This window comes from Mirounga leonina, unplaced genomic scaffold, assembly GCF_011800145.1.
Source record: "Mirounga leonina isolate KUSES-001 unplaced genomic scaffold, KU_Mleo_1.0 Mir_82, whole genome shotgun sequence".
NCBI lineage: Eukaryota > Metazoa > Chordata > Mammalia > Carnivora > Phocidae > Mirounga > Mirounga leonina.
In genome coordinates, this window is record NW_023270825.1 from 22,541,974 (window position 1) to 22,567,520 (window position 25,547).

Sequence of the window (25,547 nt, forward strand, 5' to 3'; positions counted from 1 at the left end):
GGTCTTTGAAAATATGTAATCCCTGGTTGTTATCCATGGGGAATCTCTTTTCACCAGAGATCTGATTTCTTAGAGTACACTACCCTTTGATCAGCTCAGATAACTGTTTACTATACTCAAAACCGAACAACCAAGCTTGCCCATAATCACATGCATGTGTGATAGATAATTAGGTCATAGCATGGTCTGTAAGGGCAATAATCATCTGATTATTTTCCTTTCCTTTGCTTTTCCTTTTTTTTTTTTTTTTTGTAGAAAACTCTATAAGTTAGTCTATCAAAAAAGCACTCCTTCTCCCAGATCGCTGGATCATGGAGATTGTTTCAAGGTAGGAAAAAAAAAAAAAAAATCCCAACACTGCTCAATGCTTTCCCTCAAGCATTTTAAATTTCAGTTTACAGTTAATCCCTTTCATTTTAGTATTTGACTAATTGATGGAGATGACACCTTTTAAACATAAAATGACTGCTTTCAACCCTAATCATTGTGTTAATGGCTTTTTATTTTTTATTTTTGCACATACCAATTTAATGTGGGTAGGGTTGGAATAACATTATCATTGTAAAGATCTTTATAGATTATCTTAATTTTTGAAAATACTGATATCTGAATGGAAAATACTTTGGAAAAGTACTCTGAATTACCATCTGTGCAACTTCAAGCAATTTTCTTATGGATTAGGTGCTTCGGTTTTCTCATCTGTGAAATGGTATTGATAATCAGTCCTATTTCACAGAATTGTAATGATTACATGTAAAATGCTTAGAACAGTGCTTGGTATATAGTGAGAAGTCAATAAATATTAGCTATTAATAATATAATTTGCCCTTCAATTTATATACCTTACAAGAGTCACTTCAGATTGTTACAGGAAGTGGAGTTTTCAAAGAAGAAGGAGAAAAAGAAGAAGGAGAAGAGGGAGAAGAGGGAGAAGAAGGAGAAGGAGAAGAAGGGGGAGAAGGAGTCCTAGCTGTAGCTGCCCCATCTGCCTGCTGCTGTATTGAGATCCTGAATTCAGAACTCTGACTCAGTATGCTATCCTTGTTTCTAAGGGACAAGTAAAGTGCCCATTTATTCCTTCTTAACATATTTCTCTTTGAAGTGGAGGTGGTGTGCCTTTTTCTTCTGTGGAAGAAATCTCAGTTGCTTGGTAACAAAGCAGAAAATCAATGGCAAGCCTGGCCTTGGCAGTCCCAGTACACTTCATACTCTCACCCTCCATCCTAAAGAACACTCCTTGGCCACTGTGTCAGCTTGCAGATTCTCAAAGCACTAGACCCCAGGTGGCAGGATGCCATTTAGAGAGAAAGCAAGGCTAGGCATCTTCTAAAAGTTCTTTGGAATAATGACTGAAATAAACAATGCCAACATGGGAATGAGGAGTTCAGATTAACAAGCCCCAAGCCCACCTTGTCCTCTTATCCCTGTCCCCTCTGAGTATCAACATAAATGCCTAAAACATTCTCCAGTGAGGCTATATGGGGGTAACACCTGTTATTCTCTTTTCCAGGTAGATTGATCTCCCATACCCACCATACTTGGTCAAGTGAAGGGAAATATACACACAAACCATCCAGTGCTTATGGCCAACACAAAGTACTCCCATAAACCCACACATCTTCTACTACTGTCAGGACCAGGCTGCCTGGTGAGGCCCCCAGCTCTTCCTGTTCTAGTCACCTCCTCCTCCATACTATGTGGCATTATTGTTCAGGTTTGCATTTTACATTTTACAATCTCTTTTTCGTGTCTTATTTCATCTGATCCTTAAAGTGGCTCCTTGAAAAACAGCGGATGTTACCTCTATTCCAAAATACAAAGAACCACCCCATCTAGAAAGTTTGGAGCTAAGATGTTAATTCAGGCATTCCAATGCAGAATGCAGGAATTGTTCTACTACCCTATGGGGATTTCCTTCATTCATTTTTTTATGGACAATAATAACTCTAACAAGTCTAAGTGACTTCCCTAATATCATACAACTAGCATAAGGATTCAAATCCAGCCAGTTGGGCTCCAGAGTCTGTGTTTCCAAGCCCCATTCTATACTCTGTCCTAATGATTAATGAGAGGGTAGTTTGGTGAAGCTAGAAGAGTGTTTTTGGATACTCTCTAGGCTTAAGTGTGATATACATCCCTAACCTGTGACCACATCAATACATTTACAATGTGTAATGGAAAATATCCAATGTATAAATTAGAATCAACAGCTAAGGAAGTGACTGATGCCCAAGTTCAGTGGAGAAAGGAAAGGTAGGAAGGATGGTATTGATCTAATAAATACACTTCCAGATAATTTTTTCCATTAAAAAGTACTTGTGGACCATCACAGATTGGAGGATATTAAGGAGACATGAAGAATAAATGAAATGTGGTATCTTGGACTAATCCCTAGAACATAAGAAGAACATTAGTTGAAAAATCAAGAAAATATGAATAGAGTCTACAGTTGATAGTATTGTACAAAAATGAATTTCTTAGTTTCAATAAATATACCATGGCTATATAATGTGTTAACATTAGAGGAAGCTGGGTGAAGGGTATAATCTTTGTATCATCTGTATCATCTTTGCAACTTTTCTGTAAATACAAAATTATTTCAAAATAAAAATATTAAGAAATTATTTGTAGGTGAAATATATTTCAGACTATATTTATAAACTGTCCTTCCCCAAAGCAAAAATTTCAATCCCTATTTTTTCTAAATAATTGACTCTTTCCTATGTGTGTCTCTTTTTTAAAGAAAGATTTTATTTGAGAGAGAGAATGAGCAGGAGGAGGGGCAAGCCGGCTCCCTTCTGAGCATGGAGCCCAAAGTGGGGCCAGATGCAGGCCAATTCCAGGACCCTGAGATCATGACCTGAGCCAAAGTCAGACACTTAACTGACTGAGCCCCTCCTATGTATGTCTTTTAAAGATTGCCGTTTTTGGTCCCTTGCAGAAAAGATTCACCTTAATGATATTCTCTTTGCTTCCTTTATGCAAGGCCTCTAAGAAATATGGCTATGGAGGATAATTATGTGTAATGAAACTGAAACTCACTTCTCCCTTCTGTTGCTCTCTGCACATAACCAGTTTTCAAGTTTCTGGAGGATTAGTTGAAATTTTGACAGAATAGAAACATTCTCCTCAGCCCGCCTAATTGCAGCCATTTCTCAGATGAAATGTGAGGTTAATGAAGATGGCAGAATCCATTACTTATTTTTGTGTCAGGATATAAGTCTTTTGATATAAAGAAAGGATTTTGTTTGTTTTGTTTTAATGATCTATATTTTTAGGTAAACTATTTCAGGTTCAAATATAGCCAAATCTCAAAGAAAAATCTAGTAAGAGAGTAAGTATCAGATTTCAAGCATACATCTCATATGTCCTTGTTAACTTTGTGATTAGATTCCCCTTTGGTGCATTCACTGAAGACACATTTATTGAGCATATACTGTGTATGCAAGAATGGACAGGACTAGGACCCTATCTTTAAGGAACATGTCATCTGGCAGAAGGAACTGAATAAGAAAGCAAGTTATGACACTTTGACACTGTCCCTAGGATGACCAGATTTTTGTCATTCAATGCAATATAGATATTTTCATTAACTAATACAGACCATGTGGAAAATTTTGTTGAAACACAATGCTAACACTCACCTTAGTTTCAAACTTGGTAATAATCTATTCCATCAAACCAAATTCCACTGGAGATTTTAAGAAATGAAGAGGCTCTTAATCCATCTTTTAATACATTATTGATGGATGGAATAGCCACTTTTTATATTCCAAGAAAGCATGATAGATCATAGCTGGAGTAAAATCCACACTCATTCATCCAATGGTAGAGTATATTTCAGGCTTCATTTATAGACTACCTTTAGAACAACTTCAATCCCTGTTTTTTTTTTTTCTTTTTTTCCCTAAATATTTGCCTCTTTTTCATCTACACAGATATACTAGAAGGAATACCTCATTTGCTCAAATGTTTTTGGATGCTTGCCTAATAGAAGATTTTAGCATGTATCTCTCAAGAAGACATTGTCACCACTGTAGCTCGGTCCACTTTTTAGGCACTGCTCTGGGCTAAAGCCCTTCTGTAAATCTCTAAATCCATTCTGAATATACAGCTTTCAAGCCTTCAGATTCTATTCTCTGGCCTTGAATTGTCTGTTGTACTCATTAATTACCTTTTTGTGAAAGAAAAAAGAATAAAAAAAAGAAATCTCTCTCAATTTCCCTAAAGCCCCAGAACTTTCTTAGGATTCACCAAGAAAAGCAATTATCTTTTTGTATGGTATTGATCTGTCTGGACATTGCCTCTCAGTGGATCATCCATTTAGTTCTGGAATTTAAAAACCCTCACAATGCCAACCTCTGTGTTACCACCTGAATTAATGTCCATTCCTCACCTGCAGGCACCCACCTTTGGTCAAGTTCACTATTATATTAAGCTGTTTCACACTGGAATTTCACTCAGGAAGGAAAATACTTTGGTGTTCATGTTGTGCATGTCTTTGGCATTTCTTCACTTAGCACCATGGAAGACCCTAAACTTTGATTAATCAACTAAGCTCTAAAATTGAAAGCATACTTTTTGGGAGGAAACACATGAGATTATTCACTGAAGCCTTGTAGAATTTACTATATCACAGTACTTTCCATGTACAATTGATAAAAATGTGTGTAGGAGTATCTGGCCATAGAAAGCCAGACATAATTTTCTGAGGCTTCACGTAATTCATGATACCACTAAATTCTCTGAAGATTTCACTGGTAAATATATTCTAGAAAATACTACATTAGCTTAACACTGACTATCTTGCAAAATCACTTTGAAAAGAGAGACAGTACTGGAGAATAGAGACCTGCTGACAAATTCAAATTTTTTTTTTTTTTCCTTTTCTTTTCTTTACTTACTGATGCATAAAATTAGGTTTAGGGTGATTTTTCTAGCTGACCAGCTAGTTTTCTCAATATTAATATTAACTAAATATTAACATAAACTGCATTTTAATTGATTCTTTTCAAGTTTGGATACAATACATAGAGACTCAAGAGCTGGGACTTCCAGATATTCTTTCTGAGTTGGCCAAGCCAGTTTAACAGTGGCAAAGAAGTGGTAACTTCCTGATGTGGGCACTCTAGTTCAGTAGGTATACCAACAAGTTCCAGGAACTCATCTATGAGAAGATAGATAGATGCTCACTTATGACTGGCCTGAGTCATAGTTATTATGATCTATGATTGCCAGTTGGTTATATCTACCAGACAACTGATTGTCTCCTGAAATAGAGATATCCATAATCTTAAGATAATATAAAAATGATAAAATTTTGACAGAAATGATATATAAACTGAGTAAATGCTTCTTAGTGCTCAAATATCCTCTCTACCTGAATTTACTCTTACTTAGGACAAAATAGATTACTTTCTCCAAATGAACTATTTGGTGGAAAATTTTGCCACTTGTCTGTCATGCTAATTGGCATTTGTAGATAGACTCACACTCCTCCCCAAAGATAAATAAAGTCAAATCTTATCAGAGTGTATAAAGCCTCCTCGGCAAGATTTTGAGGGTTCTGCTAGCAGTACATAGTTTTCAAGATTTTCCAAGGTTAGCAGCAGTGGTTTCCCCAAAGCCTTGTGACTGACTTTCTCTCTTGTTAGTAAAGGTAGGAACTATGCAGATACATGAGTGGAAAGCTGATAAAACAATCTCTTGGTTTCATCTTGTCGCCTTCCACTCTAGGAACCAGTATGACATGAATGTGCCATAGAACAGAATAGCGTGGAGGCTGAAGGATTCAAGGGACAGATTGTATAGGCATTAGGAAATCCCAGGAAGAAGAAGGAACCTGGATTTTGGTTCTAGGTACACCTGGATTTAAATCTGGTCTCAGCTGTTTACAAGTGGCAGGAATCTTGGCAAGTCACTTAACCTCTGAATTTTGAATCCCCAATTGTTACATGAGGATAATAGTTCCTATCTTTGAGATCAGGGAAGACAAAACAAAACAAACCAAAAGCAGACACATCCACTCCTACACATACACACTTGTGCACCAGTCAATGCTTTATGAATAGCAGCCATTTTTATAAGAAAACAGTCACTCCGTTTAAAGGGTGTTTTTAAATTCTAATGAAGTATTTGAATTGGGTTTGTACCTCACTTGGGGCTTTCTCATGAAAGGCAAATTATTAGTTATTTGAAGGGGTGTCTAATTGCTTCTTAAGAAGGGTCTTCTTTCCTCCCAGATTAACTTCCACCCTTACTCCAATTGGACTGAATGCTCACATTTGTGATTATCCGCATTAATCATGTAAAATGTAATAAAGAGGAAATCCTAAGAGGGCTTTAGAAAGAGGGAACTCTAAAACGAAGTCCTTCACATTCATTCTTGGGCTATCCTTTGAGTAAAACGAACCACGTATCCACGGTAGGCGGTTCAATACCAATACAGATGCTAAATTACCTGGCCAACGTGTGCAAACTCCAATAATCTTTCCTTCTCAGTTAGGAGCAAGGTGTGGCTTGGGGTTTACCTGATTGGACTGATATATTACATGTACAGAGACCCCCCCTTCCTCTCTGCATCCATTACATAAGGCCACAAGCAGGCAGAAATGTACGAGAAGAGAAATGTGAGGCATGAACAGCACTGGGGCTGAAGACCAGCCTCTGAGAGGTTTCACACCTATGAAGAATATTATGTAATCCTGGCACAAGCAGATTGGCCAACATAACACAATTGCTAAATTGGATACTCTTATTTAGCAACCCTGGTTGTTTTATGTGTTCTCTGCCATTGTGCCTGTGTTTCTAAAATAATGAGGAGCTTTTATGTGTCAAGTACAGTGTTGCGCACGTTACATATGTGATCACATTTCATTTTCTTAACAAGTGTGGAAGATATAGATTATAACCCTGAAGTACAGCTCTGGAATGTGACAGGAAACTGCTTACGACCATCCCAGGAGGAACAGACAGAGCTAGGTGCAAAACCCAAGTTGTTCTGATAGAGATCAAAACATTGTTGAAAGGATGCCTTGTTGACTTCCTCTGAGATCCCCTGAAAAAGGGGATCCCAAGGGTTTTCACTTTATTCAAGTCTCTAAATCTACTTGCCTCTGTTGCTTGCAGCAGATGACCATAAAGGTTATTTCACTGGGAAGTTTAATATCAGATGTGAACTTCCTTGACTCTCCTCCTGTTCATAATTTTGGTGCAATTCCTTAACCCTGTTCTTATCTTTGTTCCATAGGAGAGGTGATCAAAATTAAACCACTCCTCTTGGTTTTCTCCCCTTTCCCTGTTTCTTCCAGCTCCAAGTTGGCCAATTTTGTCCACCTCTTCTCCTATGCAATGTCAATCTCTGCCTTTGTACTGGCCCTTTCTCTTCTGCCTGAAAACATCCTTACATCTCCTTTATACACACATGCACACTCTTGTCTCCATGCCACTACCTTGATGGAGATGACCTATGAGTTGCAACTCTGTGAGGTAAGTAGGGCATATATAGTCCCCATTTTCGCATATCAAAAAACTGATTGTCACAAGACCCCACCATCTTGAACCCTATGGTCACGACCTCTACGATGGCAGAAGTAGGGAGGATAAAACTCAGGTCTCCCACTCTCTTTCTTTCTTTCTTTTTTTTTTTATTCTTATGTTAATCCCCATACATTACATCATTAGTTTTAGATGGAGTGTTCCATGATTCATTGTTTGTGCATAACACCCAGTGCTCCATGCAGAATGTGCCCTCCTCAATACCCACCACCAGGCTAACCCATCCTCCCACCCCCCTCCCCTCTAGAACCCTGTTTGTTTTTCAGAGTCCATCATCTCTCATGGTTTGTCTACCCCTCCGATTTCCCCCGCTTCATTCTTCCCCTCCCGCTACCTTCTTCTTCTTCTTTTTTTTTTCTTAACATATATTGCATTGTTTGTTTCAGAGGTACAGATCTGAGATTCAACAGTCTTGCACAATTCACAGCACTTACCAGAGCACATACCCTCCCCAGTGTCTATCACCCAGTCACCTCATCCCTCCCACCCCACCCCCCACTCCAACAACACTCAGTTTGTTTCCTGCGATTAAGGATTCCTCATATCAGTGAGATCATATGATACATGTCTTTCTCTGTTTGACTTATTTCACTCAACATAATACCCTCCAGTTCCATCCACGTCGTTGCAAATGGCAAGCTCTCATTCCTTTTGATGGCTGCATAATATTCCACTGTATATATATATATACCACATCTTCTTTATCCATTCATCTGTTGATGGACATCTTGGCTCTTTCCACAGTTTGGCTATTGTGGACATTGCTGCTATAAACATCGGGGTGCACGTACCCCTTCGGATCCCTACTTTTGTATCTTTGGGGTAAATACCCATCCCACTCTCTTTCTATGTGCAAAGCCAATGACCACTCAATGCCCATCATGACATTTAAGATGGCCTCCTTCAGGGAAGGTCACCACAGCAAGTTCCACTTTTGTCTCTGGAGCATGGAGACTGCCTCATGCATGGAACAGAGCTGCCAGCCCTGGGTGCCGGGGCCCCGCTTATGATAAGTGACACATCTCTAATTATCACATTGCCCAGACATCGTAATCCATCCTCCCAGGTATGAAGGCCCATTAATAACTCTCTGGGGAAGGGAGGCAGTGTCCCAGATGCAGTCCTGTCATATGATCTGCTCTCTGATACAGAGTTCCCATAATCAGTGCTAACATGCCCTCCAATGTGTCACAACACTCATTGTCTCTCAGCTTCTCACAATATACACGAGGAAGCAAACCCCCTTATCATTTAATAACACTCCCTGATACTGAACACTGGAGAAAATGGAAACACTACAAGGGAGAGGAGAAAGCTAGTTATGTGAGGAAGTTATTAAAGTTGTAACACAGGCTCTCATGTGGTTGAGAGGTCAGGCAGATGAACAGATCCTACTTTAACCCTACTGCTGCCATTATCCCCAGGCTGGGCAGACTTCTGGCAGAACAGGTCCCCATGCACACAGAGGAAATGCTTTGGGTGGGATGAGAAGAAAAAGAAAACTATGGAGTCTATGTTTCTGCTCTGCTGAATGAGGTTTTATGTCATTGTTTTCACCTTAAAAGGAAATACAGTTTGACACAGAACACCAGTTGAGAGTCTGTGCTGGGATTCAGAGCTGATTTTGGCTATAAGCATATGCATGGGCCTCGGGGTACGTGTTTATACAGCAGGAAGGAAAATGCTTTCCTCTGCTTAGCATGAGGGCATGTACAAAATGGAATGTAATGGTATAGGGCAAAGTGCTTTAAGCTTTTGGGACAAAGTATTAGTAAAATGAGAACAATGACAACAGCTAACATTTAAAAGACCCTCAGGATGTCAGGCAGTATATGAGGGCTTTCAAGGTACCATCTCATTTAATCCTCAACGTCAACCCAATGGGACTTTATTATTCTCCCTTTCAATAGATGGGGAAACTGAGGCAAGGAGAACTTAATGTAACTTGCCTAAAGTCACAGAGCTTTAAGTAAGAGTCAGGATTTGAACCTAGAAAGTCTGTCTCCAGAGCATGCTCTTGTTAAAGAGGTCTGCTATTAAATAGAAACTGCTATTAAATTGAATTTTACATTGGTGAGAGAAAGAGAGAGAGACAGAGAGAGAACCTATAGAGAGGGCTCAATAGGAGGGAACACAAGAGAGCAGAGGTCACATAGGCAAACAATACCTCACCATCAACACAACCCTTCAACTCACCCTCTCCTCCACCCTTCAGGAGCTCAGTCTCCACCTTCCTCAAATTCTAGCTGAAACAGAATACCTGGTGTTTTCCTTACACACTGCAATCTGACAATCATGAGGCTTGCGTTTTACCCCCAGCCTTCTCATTAGCCAACTGTGACCCTAGGTAGGTAAGTCTCTGGGCCTCCGTGTGATCATCTCTAAAATGAGTGTTTGAATAACAGCCTCTCGGGTGCCCTCCAGCCTTGAACCATTCATTCTGGACTTCTGCCTGAGAAATGCTGAGTCTGGCCACTCACTCTATCATCAGTACAGGGATCCCACCAGAGCGGGGTCTCCAAAGTGGGCTGAGCATCCCCCAGAGGTGCCAAGGTGGGTTCACTGGGGTTATGGTGAAAAATATTGGGACATCTATCTGTGAAATCTTCAGTTTTAGAAATTCTGATGTTTCTGTATGTTTCATAATATAAACAACATGTTAGCACGTGTGCACACTACATTAAACACGTATATATTTATAAGGGGTGCATGGTTAATTTTTTTTCCTATGTGTGGACAATCAAAAATGTTTGGAGGCATGGTACTAGAGAGCTAAGCTGGGCCTGGCTCTTTGCAGCGTCCCCCAGAGGCGAATCCTACCAACGCCTATGGATGTGGACTTGAACTTAAAGCTAGTGCCAAGGTGGTTCATGCTGCAATTTATTTTGCTTCCTAAAATTCAATGCTTGATGCCATTTCCTAATTGTAAACCACAGGGGCAGAAATAATATTAACAATAACAACAGCAACGACAACATTAATGATAATACTGGTTTAAAAGTGTGTGGACTAGGTGAGAAAAATCCATCTTATTATACAACTATATTTGAAGCCCAGATTTTTAAAGAAAATATTACTCTAAAGGACAGGTGCAAGTGCCCAATGGAATCAAGACATTCTCTCTCAGAAAAAAAAAATCATCACTTACCCTTAAGTCTCTGTGATTATCCTTACAGTATGTTAAAATATATGGAAACTTGTTGACAGTGCCTTGTTAGATTTCTCTACCGTTCTATTTTTCTGAGTCACAAATAGATTAAGTTCAGTTTTGAAATAATCCTCTCACTTGATTTCCCTCTCTACATTCAGATACTCACAGTAATACCTGGGATATGATGTGCTATTCTGACCTCTTTCGTTTGGGAAGAAATAATGAAATATCAGAGAAGCTACAAAGATAGGCTCCCAAAAAAAAAAAAAAAAAAAAAAGGCAGTGTTACAAAGGCTGGAAGATAAAATATGTGAGGAAAGGTGGGAAGAGCTAAATTTATAAAGTCTGGCAAAGCAATGACTCTAGGGGACTAGATCACAGCCTATAAATACCTTCAAGGTAACAATAGAATTGAAGGGAAAGAATTATTCATGGTCTCAGAAGATGATATGACTGGAAGCAATGGCCTGAAGCAATGGAAGAAAAAGTTTAGGTAAAATCGTCAGGAGTAGTGCAGGTGGGGGGGTGGGGGTGGGAAATTCTTGACTATCTGAGGAATGAAACAGGAAAAGTAATCCGGGGAAGAAGCTTCTGAAGCACTTTGATCCAGAAAGCCCCAAGCTCTTGAGTAAGAAACAGGGATTAATGATGCATTCCTCAATCACGAACCACCTTTCACTCTTGTTGCAATTCAGAGCTCCCAGATGCACCCCTAAAAGGCAGCCCCCTTCACAAAAGGCTAAGTAATTGGGAGTTTTGTGTGAAGACTCTTAATTAGAATCGAATAGTTAAGCACACTCTTGACATACCAATATTGTAAAATCATGCATTAAAATGATAGAAAAATGTGTTCTTTTATGCATAGTATATGGAATGTCATATTTTAGGAATGACACCCAACTTTTCCCAGAAAAACTAATGAAATCTTCATTTATAAATTACCATTCTGTGTTCAGTATGAAGGTTCTCAAAGAGCACAAATAAGTTGAACCATTGAGTTGAAATCTTTAAATGTGTTATGCTAAATAACAGACTGTATCTATGAAACAGATATGTGAGTCCCAAATATTTGAGTGGGCAAACATGTGCCCTTAGGACAGCAATGTAAAGGCAAATTACTAGGCTCTTCTAAACTAAGCATTATAAACAGCTGTGTCTATGAAAATGTTTGAGAGCTCAGTTTATGTATAGAATGCAAAGGTATGACCCCACACTGTGAACACTTCTTCGGTGTGAGAAGACTCATACTATAGAAGGTCTGCAGGTGTGGGGCAGGCCAGGGGATGAATGAAGACGCTGAATGATTTCTGTGGCAGAGAGAGGGTGGAGACCACAGTGGCTAGATTTATAAGGTGGCTCTTGGTGGTTAGCAGTAGAATATGAATTCACAGAACAGTGTGGTTCGGTTTGGGCTTTTAAACACACACACATACACATTTTTCCTGCTGTGTGAAATGAACTGTTCTTTGTCAATCCTGTGATCCTGGCCTGTGCCGCACAGAGATGTCACCGTGCTTACAAAGTTCTCTGCAAAACCACGCTCAGAGAATTTGGCATCAAGTCTCACTATTTCACTATCCATTGTTCTCTTGGAGAGAGAAACGAGGGCTCAAGCTGCATGCCTCATTGAGAAGTTTGGTTTTCCTGCTAGGGTTGGAGTTCACAGCCAGGATAGTTCTTTGTTAATATACTATTTATATCAAACACTCACTTTTTACAAAGAAACAATTTGTGGAAACATACGGAAAACTTCCCATAGTGCCTTCCCACCCATTACATAAAGTGGGTGTTTTTGTTTTGTTTTGTTATTTAGAAGGAGAGAGCTAATGGTAAGTTCTCAGTTCCAGAAGGGAGGGTCTGTTACAAGATGGTGAATCCCCAATTTTGGATTAAACACATTTAACTGTTCTTTGGAGAATCACTGCAAAATAATCATTCCCAGAGTCTCTGCGGAGACCTAGTTCAAATACAAGATCAAGATTTAGAAAAAGGAAAGAAAAAGACTTGAATGGTGTTCCCCAGAGCTGACTTACTGTGTCTGCATTTCAGTCCAATGTTTGCCTGTGTTTAACGCACACACACAGCTTGAAGAAGGAAGCGCACACTCTGTGTTTTGCAGTGTTTGGGTGTGAATCAAAGGGAAACATGTGGTCCCATTCTGTTTCCTGTGGCATTCAGTGAAGTGAAGGGAAAAACCTAATTTGTACTGATAGTGTCACCACAGGGGGTGCTCTTGTCATTGACTGGGTGTGGGGGGCTGGGAGCCCTAGGTCAATATGTAGACAGGATGGAATAAGCAGGCTTAGCGAGTATTCTGAAAACAGTGCGGTCTATCTCCCAGGGAGCGTGAGTTTTCACTTGATTTTGGTCTTTGTCTTTTTTTTCTTCTCAGTACTGTTTGGATGCCTCTAGCAATTTGCTATCTGTGAAATATAGATGGATGTTCTGAGGAATGCTGCACGATTACAAGATAAAACAACAGGAATGGCCACAGTCATTTCAAAGAAAAAGGAACAGAAATGGAGGGTAAAGATGTTATTCCTTTCTGTTTCATTTTGGTACTGAAAACAAACTAGAGCGGTCGTTAATAGTGGCCTCAGTAGAACAAGGTGGTGAGAGGGCCCTTTGCACTCTTTTTTGATTATAAGAGTAAGAGAGGTTCACATGCAGATTTGGGAAACAGAGAAGAATACAAAGATGGAAATAAAAGTTTAGTGCGGATTTGCCAGTCTGTTAATATGGCAATTAATTAAATATATACAACATTGCATTTTCAGCAAATTCTGCAGAACCCAGGTTCTGATTGCTCGTACCCATTAGAAGGTAAGCTCCATGCAAACAGGTAGTTTGTCTATCTTGTTTACTCTTGTATCCCCAGGTCCTAGAACTTACCTGATATATAGTAGCAGCTGGTTGAATAAATAAATGAATGAATCGTCTTTCACTGAAGTGGGCTGGTAATCTTTGCCTGCCTGGCTAATTTTAACTTGGCAAATCTATTCCTCCCACCTGCCTTTTTTCTAAAACCAAGTTTGTCATGTTATACTTCTTGCTATATACCCCTATTTCTATTCTCAGCTAAACCTCAGGGAGATGTTTGTCTTATTTTTTAAGATAGCTGCTCTTTATGGGTAGTCAAGGACTTCACCCAATGCCCCTTCACAGTGCTTTGGGAAACATGTCACGCTAAACTCATTTTCCTCTTTCACACTTTAGTATTGAATTTAAGCTTTGCTGTTTAGCCATGCAACAAAACCAGCTCCAGTACTGCTGATCTAAGTAGCAAACATGAAAGCCTATTAACCTTAGGAATTAGGCATCAAGGCAGGGGCAAGTTGAATGGAATCTACTCCCACTCCAAGAAATGTGATTTTCAGTGTAAAGGTCTCCCTTTCAAGTTTTTACTCTATTCTGCCACTAGACTTTAGAAGCAAATAGGTCAGTGGATGACAGCCTGGTGCTGTCATGAAGATACTCATACCTGGTTTTAAATTAGAAATATAAAAATTAAATACTGACTGCAGGGAGACTAAATGTGTCTCTGTATTATTTGAGATCATTTAGGGTTTTCAACCAGGGATATTTGAAGACTTCTAACATGGCATTTATCATGCTAAAATATGAGAATGCATTTATCTAGTAATCTCTGCTCATATATACTACATTTGAAAGGATTTGTGTTAAAATTTGGGGGAAAAAGTTACCTCTGAGCTTCTCGTTGCACCATATTGCATTTAAAACCTCAGATTAGTTTCCAAGCCTATTTTGCATAGGGATGTTTAAAAAAGTGGTTTGGGAGTAATTGGGTGCCTTAATGCCGTTGAGACAAAAACAAATACTGGAAAGCAATAAAATGTAATGTAAAATGGAGAGTTTCTTTGAATCCCAAAAGAAAGTGACCTAATTCCAATTATGTATTCTGCTTTAGCCAAAATGCTGTGCTCCATCCCTCTATTTCTGTTTACCATTCTTAACTGCATGGTTCAAAAAAAATATCACAGGCCCTATATTAAATTCACCACATCTGACTTTAATATTGAATAGGTAATTATCAAAACCAGTATGTATGACATCAGAATCAAACACACCACTATTTCATCTTTTTTCCTTCCCTTAACACTAGGAACAAATAGCTACTTAATCCTCTGAGCCTTAGTTTCTTAATCTCTAAAATTGAGGCAATCTCACCAATTGGGCAGTGGTGTGAGGACGAATGAGCTCTTATATACAAAGCGGCTAGCACAGTGACTAGACAATGAATAAAACAGCAAATGCAGGAGTGATTACAAGAATATGCATGCCATCAGGTAAGAATGTGAGTTTGTAGTGATAAGAAGTCGCTCTCTTTTGATTATAAGAGTAAGAGAGGTTCTTTCAGTAGAATTTATTTCAAAAGGATTTACTAAAACTACATTACTGTAGTTTGCATTTAAGAAAGGGCTGGATAATTTTATGACCATTGGTAACATTTGTAGCTATCCAAGCTAAAATGATGATAAAGGTAATCAGATTCCATGCCTCACCACACAAGGTGATCAATGGGATCAGGGAGTTTGTTCTTTGGGGAACTGTAGTATGACCTGAAATCCAAACAGCCTCCCCCAAAGTGATGCTCCAAGGGGTGAGGTGCAAGGTCTGAAGACGTGTTCCAGATAAAAACAGCATTTGAAGACCATAGCCGTTTATGAGCTCTCACAGTTGGGCCATTCATATTTTGGCTCTGATCTGCCATTTGCCTGGTTGCTAACCCTCTTGTTGAAAACTACAACCACCTTAGCATCTCTTAGGTCCTCATTTCCAGGTCTCCAACCACAAAATCTTAGGCACCAACAGCTCTGCTGGATGGTAGGCACACATACATTATTATGAAAATGATTTTATCTCCTTTGTAGATATTTCAATGGTAACAGGCCCATTCACATGCATTATCTCATTTGATCTTCTCCACAATACTATGAGGTTGGCAGAAGAGTGTCTATTTCTCTACCATTCATGTAAGATAACTGCTAGTTGGTGGAGTCTTCTGGCTCTGAGTTAGCAATGCCCACGACAACTATTAAGAGAAGAAGCACAGAATGACTACTGAGGAGACTGGAATGACAAAGATTACATATTGTAATAAATACCAGTAAAGACAAAGAAGACATCCCTGGAAACTGATGGCACATAAAAGAGGTGTGACTAAAAGGTACGGAAAAGCTAGCTCTATAGCTACTTGTGTGTGCAAAACCTCTCTTAATCCTCTGGATCTCTGTAAGACTTCACCACCTAGATTTTCTCTGACCCTCTAGCCTTTTCTGTTTAGCTTCCTCTCTTTTCCTCCTTCATTTTGGAAAGTTACATACGTATTTCACAAGTTCCTACTCATTTATGTCCCTGTAGATCTAAGCAAGCCTCAGTCTTCCTTGTCATTTCAGGCTGCAAATTTTCAAGTCCCTACCTCTGCCCGCATCTCTCATCTGACTTCATCATGCATTTCCAACTGGGAATCTCTAAATTGACTCTCGGATGCCTTATGTATACACTCCATCACTAGTATCAGACTCTGACTGCCTTATCCTAAAATCTGTTTTTCTTATGTGTGCCCTGTTTTACTGTTATTGTTAATGAAATTTGACCTTCCCAGTCTCTCAGATATTTCTTATTTCTCTCCCTTTCCATTCAACCAGCTGGCAACACCTGCTGATTCTCTCTCTGAAATGAATATCCTTTTGTTTTGTCTTCATTACCTTCCTATGATAGTCATCATGGAATAAGTCCTTAAAAATGTTTTTCCTGGACTACTTAAACAATAACCTGCTATCTACTTTCCTTGAACCCATTGAAAACCACTCTTTCAACAGAGCCAAAGTAATCATTCTGAAAATTAAGCTTTGGGCATTTCATCTTCTGCTCATAGACCTTCAATGTCTTCTCATTACTTTAAGAAGCAATCTATCAGCATGGTATTCAAGTTCTCCACTATGGGCCTAGAGTACCTCATAAGAAAACAAACAAACAAAACTGAAGATATATCTATAATGAATTTGGCATAAACCAGTTACTCATTAAGCATTTTCATATATGTTATTATAAATTCACACAGACTTGCAAGGTGTCATTACTACTATTCCTATCTCCATTTTACAGAGCAGTCAAATAATTCATCCAAGGCCAGAGAGCTGGTTGGGGGGCAGAGCTAGATCTTGAAACACAGACCACTTGCCTCTAAAACATACGCTCTTTCTGCTTTTCCACACTGTCGGCCTTTTCCCTCAAGACATTTATTCTGGTCAAACTGAACGCCTCACAAATTTGGGAACATAGCCTGTTTCTCCTTCCTTTGAGGTAACACTCATGCTGGTATCTTCATCTAGCATGTTCCTTCTTCAGGTTCCATCAGCCACAATCTCTCCCACCCTATTTGCATTTCTTCGTCTCTACAAACTATACTAGTCTTACCTTCCTTGGAATCTACCCGATGTCTGAAAACAGCCACATGTACAATTTTTATTTTCCCTCCTTGATGTTAAACTTTATATCTCCAACAACCCCAAATAAATTGCTGTTCCACAAATACATGTTGAATTAAAATGATTGCCACTATACTTTCTACTCTGAAACTTTGATTAGGAGTGTAATAGTAATTAAGAGTCAGAACTGGATCTGAATGCCTGCTCAGTGCTATCTTGGGAAATTTCTTTAGCTTCATTAAACATCAGTTGCCTCATTCATAAAGTGAGGATATTAATAGTGACTACCTCACTGAGTTGTTGTGAGTTCATAAGATGATGTAAACAGAATTCTTACATAGCGTCTGGTACCTGGTAGTTTGCCAATCGATGTAAGTGGTATAAGTGATAATAATGATAGTAGTGTAAGATGATTTACTTATGGTCCTAAGTTACTGTAGGAAATAATCATCTGTGTCATTAAATTACCTGTCATTTTATAGAAAACGGAGTAGAAAAATAAACCAAATTAAAAGCAGTTAGCTAAGGAATCAAGAATAGAATAAGAGACTTAATTGCCAATCATCCCCTGTCATCCTGAGTATGAAATGACTTCAGGATGAAGGTTAGCTTGATCTATCAACAGGGCTTATCTAAATGTCTTTAAGTGATTTCAGGCTCTAAAAGTATCATCTCGGACTGGGAAGCGACAGGTCTGGCTGTCAGAACTATCTTTGAGGCTAATACAGTTATACAGTTCCCTCTGCCATCTATCAGGGACACACGAACAAGTTGAAACAGCAGCAGTGGCAGCATCAGGATCTAAGCATACGATGCTATGGAGTGGGTGGCTAATGAATTCCCCCATTAATACGCTGAGCTTCCATGCCTTCTGAATGCAGTCAGGGATCTAAAATCTATCATCTATAGCTTCAGGGAGTCAATGAGTTATTTCGTGCCCTGTTGCAGTGAACAATACCCCAGGAGTAATGACTAGTAACAGTGTTAAGTGGTGGGTCAATGAGACAACTCATCCAGCTGACAGTGTTAAGGTAGGCCTGCCATTAAGTCATATGAGCCCCAGCGTTCACTTGATGGTACCTAGAGTTTGCCTTGCTTACTGCACTTCAAATTCACATGTCTAAAAGGCTTCTGCTATTCAGAACTTGTTCGGCTATCTGGATATATGCAGTATATCTAGGCTATATGCCACGAGGCTGGCTTTAAATCAGTAGCATCCTGACTTCTCAGAATTTTGTATCTCTTAGGTTGCAGTATCAGAAACCTGGTTAAAGTCTATCTGTTATTTAGGAAAATAAAATATATTGTTTTCTCTGACTTAATTTTTTTTAACTGATGAAAAACTACCAGTGATATTAAAAGCTATCCATAACTGAAAGCTCACTATATGCCAGGAGCGAGGCAAGCGTGTTATATACATCATCTCATAATGTGTAGGAAACCTAGTATCTCATAATTTAATTACTGTGGTCTTTCAAGTCTGTTAGCTCTCTGTGAGCCAATGTTGATTACAGTATCCCCAAAATGTAGCACTTTGCCTGGCACATATAAAACACTCAATTTAAATACACTAGTTGATGTTCATGAGCTAAATTCTCTGAATCCTAAATTTTCTAAATTCCTATTTGGTATGCATTAGGGATTCTGAAACATGACTGTTACCGGTTAACAGTGAAAGAGTCGCTGATGTAAGTGATAAATGAGAAAGATATGGCCATTTGGCCTCTGCTTCTCATCATTGTTTACCACCCATGAACTATTTTCTATACATTTTGTTGACTCAATTTTTATGATGGCATTATTATACATTTTATCTATACACTAAATTTATCATTCACTTTTCCTGCATATTTTGAGGAATCAAAGTCTATAAAATGCTTTTACTTGTATATGTGCTTTTTAGTTTCCAGTTTACTTGGAGGTGGCAGCTACTCATCCCACTCAATGTGGCTGTACCCTCATTAGGACGCTGGTTGCAGCAAGGACTCTCTCTGGGCTCTGTTAATTCCCAAGGGTAGGACCAGGCTGTTTATGTCTTAGCCCTTTGGAACATTATACTGAAGGGCAGTGAAAGCACCATGCATCACCTTGTGTTGTTGTATGGAGACAAAATGCCCTACAATGACATGCCAAGGAAGCTCCATGTCATATCCTATTGACCTAACCAGGTCTGTCTCAGAGGTACCTGGCTTCTTCACCCTGTTCTTATAGGACACTCCCAAAAGTCTCAATTGTGAATCTGATTAATTCAAAAACAATTGCTTTCAATCAGATTAAACAGGAATTTGTTTTCAGAAACAGTCCTGGCAGGCTTTTAAAAATACTTAAAATGAGACTCTACTTTTAATTTTAAAACACTCTTCATTCCCTAATTTTTTTTCCTCTGCTGAAGTTATCACCTTCCAGATATGTCATCAAGAAAACTACCATCCTACATTTGTGCAGTTTTTGGTGGAAAACAAACAACTCCTAAATACTTTATTCCCTCTGAACCTCAGGAAAACCATGTAGTGTAGTATTTTTTTGTGCCCATTTAAAAGAAGAGGAAGGTGAAGCCCAGGGCAATGATGACCTGCTCACAGCCAAAGAGCTCACTGGATGCTGAGACTCAAATCCACATCTTTTTTTTATTTCAAATTAAATACATTTTTCCACCATGGCAGGCTGCCCTCGAAACCGAGTGTGCCATCAAAGTAAACAGATTTAGATAGAAATACTTTGGGAATAACAGAGTTTGGAGAAAACACACCCCAACTCCCATGCAGGGAGCTGCGTCTGGTCTAGCCTGCGTAAGTGCTCACTTCATCAAATCCCCACTTCCACTCCCCTCTCCCACCTTCTTCTCCAGTTCTGCCGGGATGGAACGGCTAAGCTGGAAGCTGCAGAGAAGATCCCCAGCAGGCCCTCTCCACAGAAGTGGCTAATGATCTGGAAAAGCTCCTAAGCCCAGAAAACCCAAAGAGGCCTTTTTCACTAAGAACAAATAGCAATGAAAGGGAATACGGAGCCAACCTGCAGTGCACAGCACTCTGTGGGAAACAAAATTGCATCTGTTGGACATCTTTGTTGTTTTCTTGCTCTTTCCCTCTCTACTTGTGTTACCAGTCTCAAAAATGCCAACATTCCTCTGTACTCCTCTGCAGATTCCCCCATATACAGTCTCCTAAGTCAAATCCAGTTCTGCCACTGGCCAAATCCAGACACATATCTAAGGTAACACTTAAGCACCTAACCTCACTGAAGACTAACTCAGCAGATGTTGATGTTTTATTGTAAATATCTCACACAGAGACAGCTGAATGAGGCATCCGGGCCAGCAATTTATAGATGCAATAAATATGAGGAACAGACCGTTTATCATAATTCAGCTTTGCTCCCATTTATTCTCCAGGAGTCTCTCCAAATGCTATAAATTATAGAAAAACAATACTGTACATACCAAACTTAATAAATATTCTATTTCCCCAAACATGGCACTGAGAGAATACTGTGAGCCTTTTACCTGGGGTTGGGGGCGGGGGGACAGTTTTTGCAAGGAGAACACTCTGCCATTATGAAAAGGGGGTAAGTCAGGACAGCGGTCCTCTCTCTTCTCTTACTCTGTTTTATCTAAGTATCTACATTATAAGTCAGGAGAGAAACAGTTGGAGAAGGTTATAGATTCTTGTCAAACAAAACAGATGCCTTGACACATAAATTTTCACTGTTCCTGAAAGGTTCATAATTAAAAAATGAATCCAAGAGGATTTACTGTAAATTACACACAGGGAGAAAGAAATTAATAGCATATCTTTTTTACACCCTGTATTAACTACATAAAGAGAAGCTAATTGTTGCCCAGTTATGCTTGACCTTCTATTTTGTAGGTGGTGAAAGGAGGTTGTCAAGAGTTTCATGAGAGAATAGCAAGCACTTCATGGTAATCCCTTCTCTGGTCCTATTCAGTTTTTTACTGATTGGATAAATGAAGGTGAGTGTAACATGACACAGCTTCATAGAGCCTACATGAGAGGTCAGTAGGCAGATGTCACTTGCAAATAATAGCAGCTTCTCTCCAAATATTGAGCAGATTAATTCCTCAACAATAGATATCAATGGAGAAAACACATTTGAAGTAATATTTCTTTACAAATCCCTCTGCCCTAAGACACCCTCCCTGCACGGAATTTCATTTCATGCCTACGTAGTGCAAGCAAAGATCTTTTTGCCTTTGCCAAACATGTTTCATCTGTGATTTCATTAATATTACGATTAATAATTGACACAGAAAGTAGTGCATCATGGAAGTGTGAACCAAAAATGAAGAAACGTAAGCTAATTTGAAGCACTGACGCCTTCAGGTGAAGAACTGATGTAAAGAAAGGGGCACCAAGACAGAGGTGGGGTATGTACTGTCAGTGCATTTTTTTTCCCATTTCGGTTTGCTCAGACTATCTGTTGTTCTACATAATAATAAAAAAAAAGAAAGAAAAAAACCCCACAAAAGCCAAGATATAGAAGCCACTGAAGTGTCCATCAATAGATGACTGGATGAAGATGTGATGTATATGCACAGTGTATTACTCAGCCATAGAAAGGAATGAGATCTTGCCATTTGCAACAACATGGATGGAACTAGAGGGTATTATGCTAAGTGAAACAAGTCAGAGAAAGACAAATACCATATAATTTCACTTATATAAGGAATCTAAAAAACAAAACAAGTGAACAAACAAAAAACAGACTTTACATAGAACAAACTGGTGGTGGCCAAAGGGGAAGGGGATGGGGATGAAATAGATAAAAAGGTTTAAGAGGTACAAACTTCCAGTTATAAATAATTAAGTCATGGAATTGAAATGTAGAACACAGGGAATACAGTCAATAATATTGTAATAACATTGTGAACACTGAGTAATGTGTAGAATTGTCCAATCACTATGGTAAACCTAAAACTAATACAACACTAAATGTTAATTTGACTTCAATTTTAAAAAGCAAACAAAACAAAACAAAACAAAAACTAATTTCTGTATCCTCTAGCATAATTTAAGCTCCAAAAGGTTGGAGATTTTAGTGAAAGTAGGTAACTATTTTATTCCCATTGCTAACCATGTAGTAAGTACTCAATAAATATTTACTGAATGAATAATAATTAAAAAAAGACTAATGACTTTGAACCAATTAGCACATGATTCAAGAGCTTCCAGTGGAGAAGGAGTTTAAGAAGATTCCAATTTTCCTAAAGAGTTTTTAATGCATGGGCATTTCAGGATGACAAAGGGAAAGAAGTGGGAAAGGTCAGGGATAGGATTGCAGGTAGCCTAGAGCAAGGGTAATCCATGCAGCATGCATCCATCCACAAAGTCCCATTTCAGCTCAGGGGGTGGACTCCCCTGCTGGAAGCTGGAACTCCTACCTGCTAAATTTGCCTGATGCTCTCAGAATTCTTTCCACCCACTGTAAAGCTTGAAGTGAGGAAGTGAGAGGTCCTCAGAGCTGGCAGACAAGAGGAAGCCTCTTTGCCATCCCTGCTCAGGGGACTCCACAGCAAGCAGGTCTGTTCTAGAAAAGGTGCTCACCTCAGGGTCAGACTCCTTGGCGTTCTTGGAAGAGCATTTTCTCTTCCTTCAAATAGGCTAAGTGGGGGGTAAAAAGGGCTTGTTCCAAGGACAGAGTTACTGTGGCTCAAAACACTTCAGGAATTTCTAGGACTTGCTAATTACTGAGTTTATACTTTGTTTTTGAGCAACTTAGGAGCTTGGCAACCAATCAGAAGTAGGACCAAGTTACTCTTGGTTGTTTCCACAATCAACAGCCACACTGGAAGAATGAAGTTTGCCACGTATGACCCCTTGCTAGGAGCACATCTCCAGGAGGACAGGTCCTCTTCCCCAGGCCCAGTGCCTCCTTCCTTCCCTTACCTCTGGGATCCATCCTACCTCCCTCTCCTCTTTGTGTCTGCCATCACTTCTTTTCCTCTGGTGGGTTTCTCTTCTCTAGGTAAACTGCAAGCAGGAATGGATTCTTTTTCCTCCTGCCCAACGCTTTCCACTTTCCTTAATTGTCCTTGAATTATTTTCTTTTTGAGCAATGTTCTTTCATACAAGGAAATAAGCTATGTGCATTAAACAAATCTACATTTTACAGATTGTAAAAGTCACATAAAAGTATCTTAGTAGGTATTTATGGCTTCGTTTTCCTGGTGCATCTATGTAAATGTCCAAAACAAGAAGCAGGTTTTGGAATCAAGTCTTTTGATCTTCTACTTGGATTCCTTTATTCCTGAATGTGGTAAGGAAGCTTCCCTTTGCTTTGCCCATTCTGCCCTCACGTCTTATCACAGGTTCTTTACATCTCTATGAAGAAGTTTGCAGCCTAGGGCAGGGGTCACCAAAGTACAGCCTGTAGCCTGCTTTTATAAATGAATTTTTATTGTAATACAGTCACACAGTTTTTACCTCTGGTAGACACCAGAGATAATCCACTAGGGAATAAAAGATGGTTTGTAATTATTAGACCAATGGAGTGATCCCATGCTCAAGAGGGTCATGAGCATGTCAGGACCATTCCAGAAGGATGTGGTTTCTCCATATCGTAGGGTCTCTCTTTTCTCTAAGAAGGTCAGATGATGTCAATTGATAAAGGGCAATCTGTTGGGATTTTCTAGAATGTTTAAGCAATGATATAGTATTACTGGAAAAGGTCCACAGGACCCAAGTGGGTCTACACATTTTGATGTAAAATCTCTTCTTTTTTTGCTGTTAAAGATATTAAAACAGAATGCTATAGTTCCTCCTAGAAGTTCCCAGGATCCTCATATCCCTTTTATAAAAACAAAGCATTTTAAGTAAACTTTCAGAAAATAAGAAACGTTTCTCTTAAAAGTGGAGATGCTCTACAAAACACGAAAGGGGAGAAGTGGATAAACTGGTAGCACATTATCTGACTCAAAAAAAGATGCTCATGGCTGTGCCAAATCATCTTTTTCTTAGTAAGTCACACTGAACAAAAAAAGAAGATAAATCACCATGAAAATGCAAGCGAGCTGGTAATAATAGCCGTTATAGCCGCCATGAAATAGTCATTAAGTTATATGCAGCATAAATCTCACAGTTTTGTAAATTATGGTGGTTTTTAGAAGCCAAATAAAGATAAACCATACAAACTATGGCTGCTTTTCTCTGTGCTCCTTGGCATGACTTTCTAAAATGCTTAAGCTCAGGCTCATAGGACCATATGGTTCTTGAAACATCTGAGAAAGCATAAAGGTTCAGAACTCCGTTAAGACCCCTCTTTCACTTTTTGAAGGTGATCATTCCTAACCAGCCCTTCCCTGCACTCTTGCCTGGTTTGGCTCACACTGAGGCTGACAGGCTTCCAGCTCAAGCCTTACACTTCAAGCTGCTCCTGTTTCCAAGGCATACTGGAAGAGCCGGTGAGGGAGATGGGTGGCGCTTGCCGGCTGAGCTGGCTGCTGGTGGTTCCAGCCAGCCACCTCCACTCCAGAGACCAGCCATAAAATCAAACTCTCTGCCTTCCTCAGTAGACCAGCACATTAGCAAAACTCAGATTCAAAGATGCCCAGTAAAATGTTCCTTTTCCTCCTTTTTTGGAGGTTGGTGGTAATCCCCAGTTGATCTTTCCTCTCAACTGCTTTTTCCCCCTGCTATTTAAACTGAATTCTTATTGCTCCAAATTAAATCCATTCTTTCTGGCCTTGTCATTGCTAACTAATGAGAACAATTCCTCTCTTTGCTCCTGGTAGCTGCACTTTGGGTGCTTATGGATGAGAATCATATCCTTCTTTAGCCTACTTTCCTAACTGCAGACTGCACAGGTGATAAAATGGGTTAATTGTTGCTATAAAAATATTTTCTATCCTCGTAACGAAGTAATTTTTTCCTCCAAATCATTTTAATTTCTTAGAATTGCACTGTGTTCTTAAACAATCTGCACTGACTGAGGTTGCAGTCCTATTGGGCTTATATATACAAACAAAATGTTGGATATACAATATACATGAATCTAACAATTCTGGGTTATTGTGCTGTTTCCCTTTTGCCCCACCCACCCTGGCCTTGGTTTTTATCACATGCTTTTTACACGTGTATGAGGAAGTTTGCAGCCTAGGGTAGGGGTCATCAAAGTAGAGCCTGCAGCCTGCTTTTTTTTAAATAGACTCCATGCCCAGTGTGAAGCCCAGCATAGGGCTTGAACTCACAACCCTGAAATCAAGACCTGAGCCAAAATCAAGAGTCAGATGCTTAACCAACTGAGCCACCCAGGCCCCCCTGCAGCCTGCTTTTATAAAATAAATTTTTATTGGAATATAGTCACACACATTTCTTAAAAACATGTTATCTATGGCCATTTTCACATTCTAATGGCAGAGCTGAGAGTCTGAC

General features: G+C 39.3%; 1 protein-coding gene across 1 annotated transcript in view; it reads right to left on the bottom strand.

Annotated features, from left to right (window-relative positions):
* The window catches only part of NRXN3 (neurexin 3), a 1,463,404-nt gene that overhangs the window by 325,112 nt on the left and 1,112,745 nt on the right, over positions 1-25,547 (bottom strand). The window lies entirely within an intron of this gene.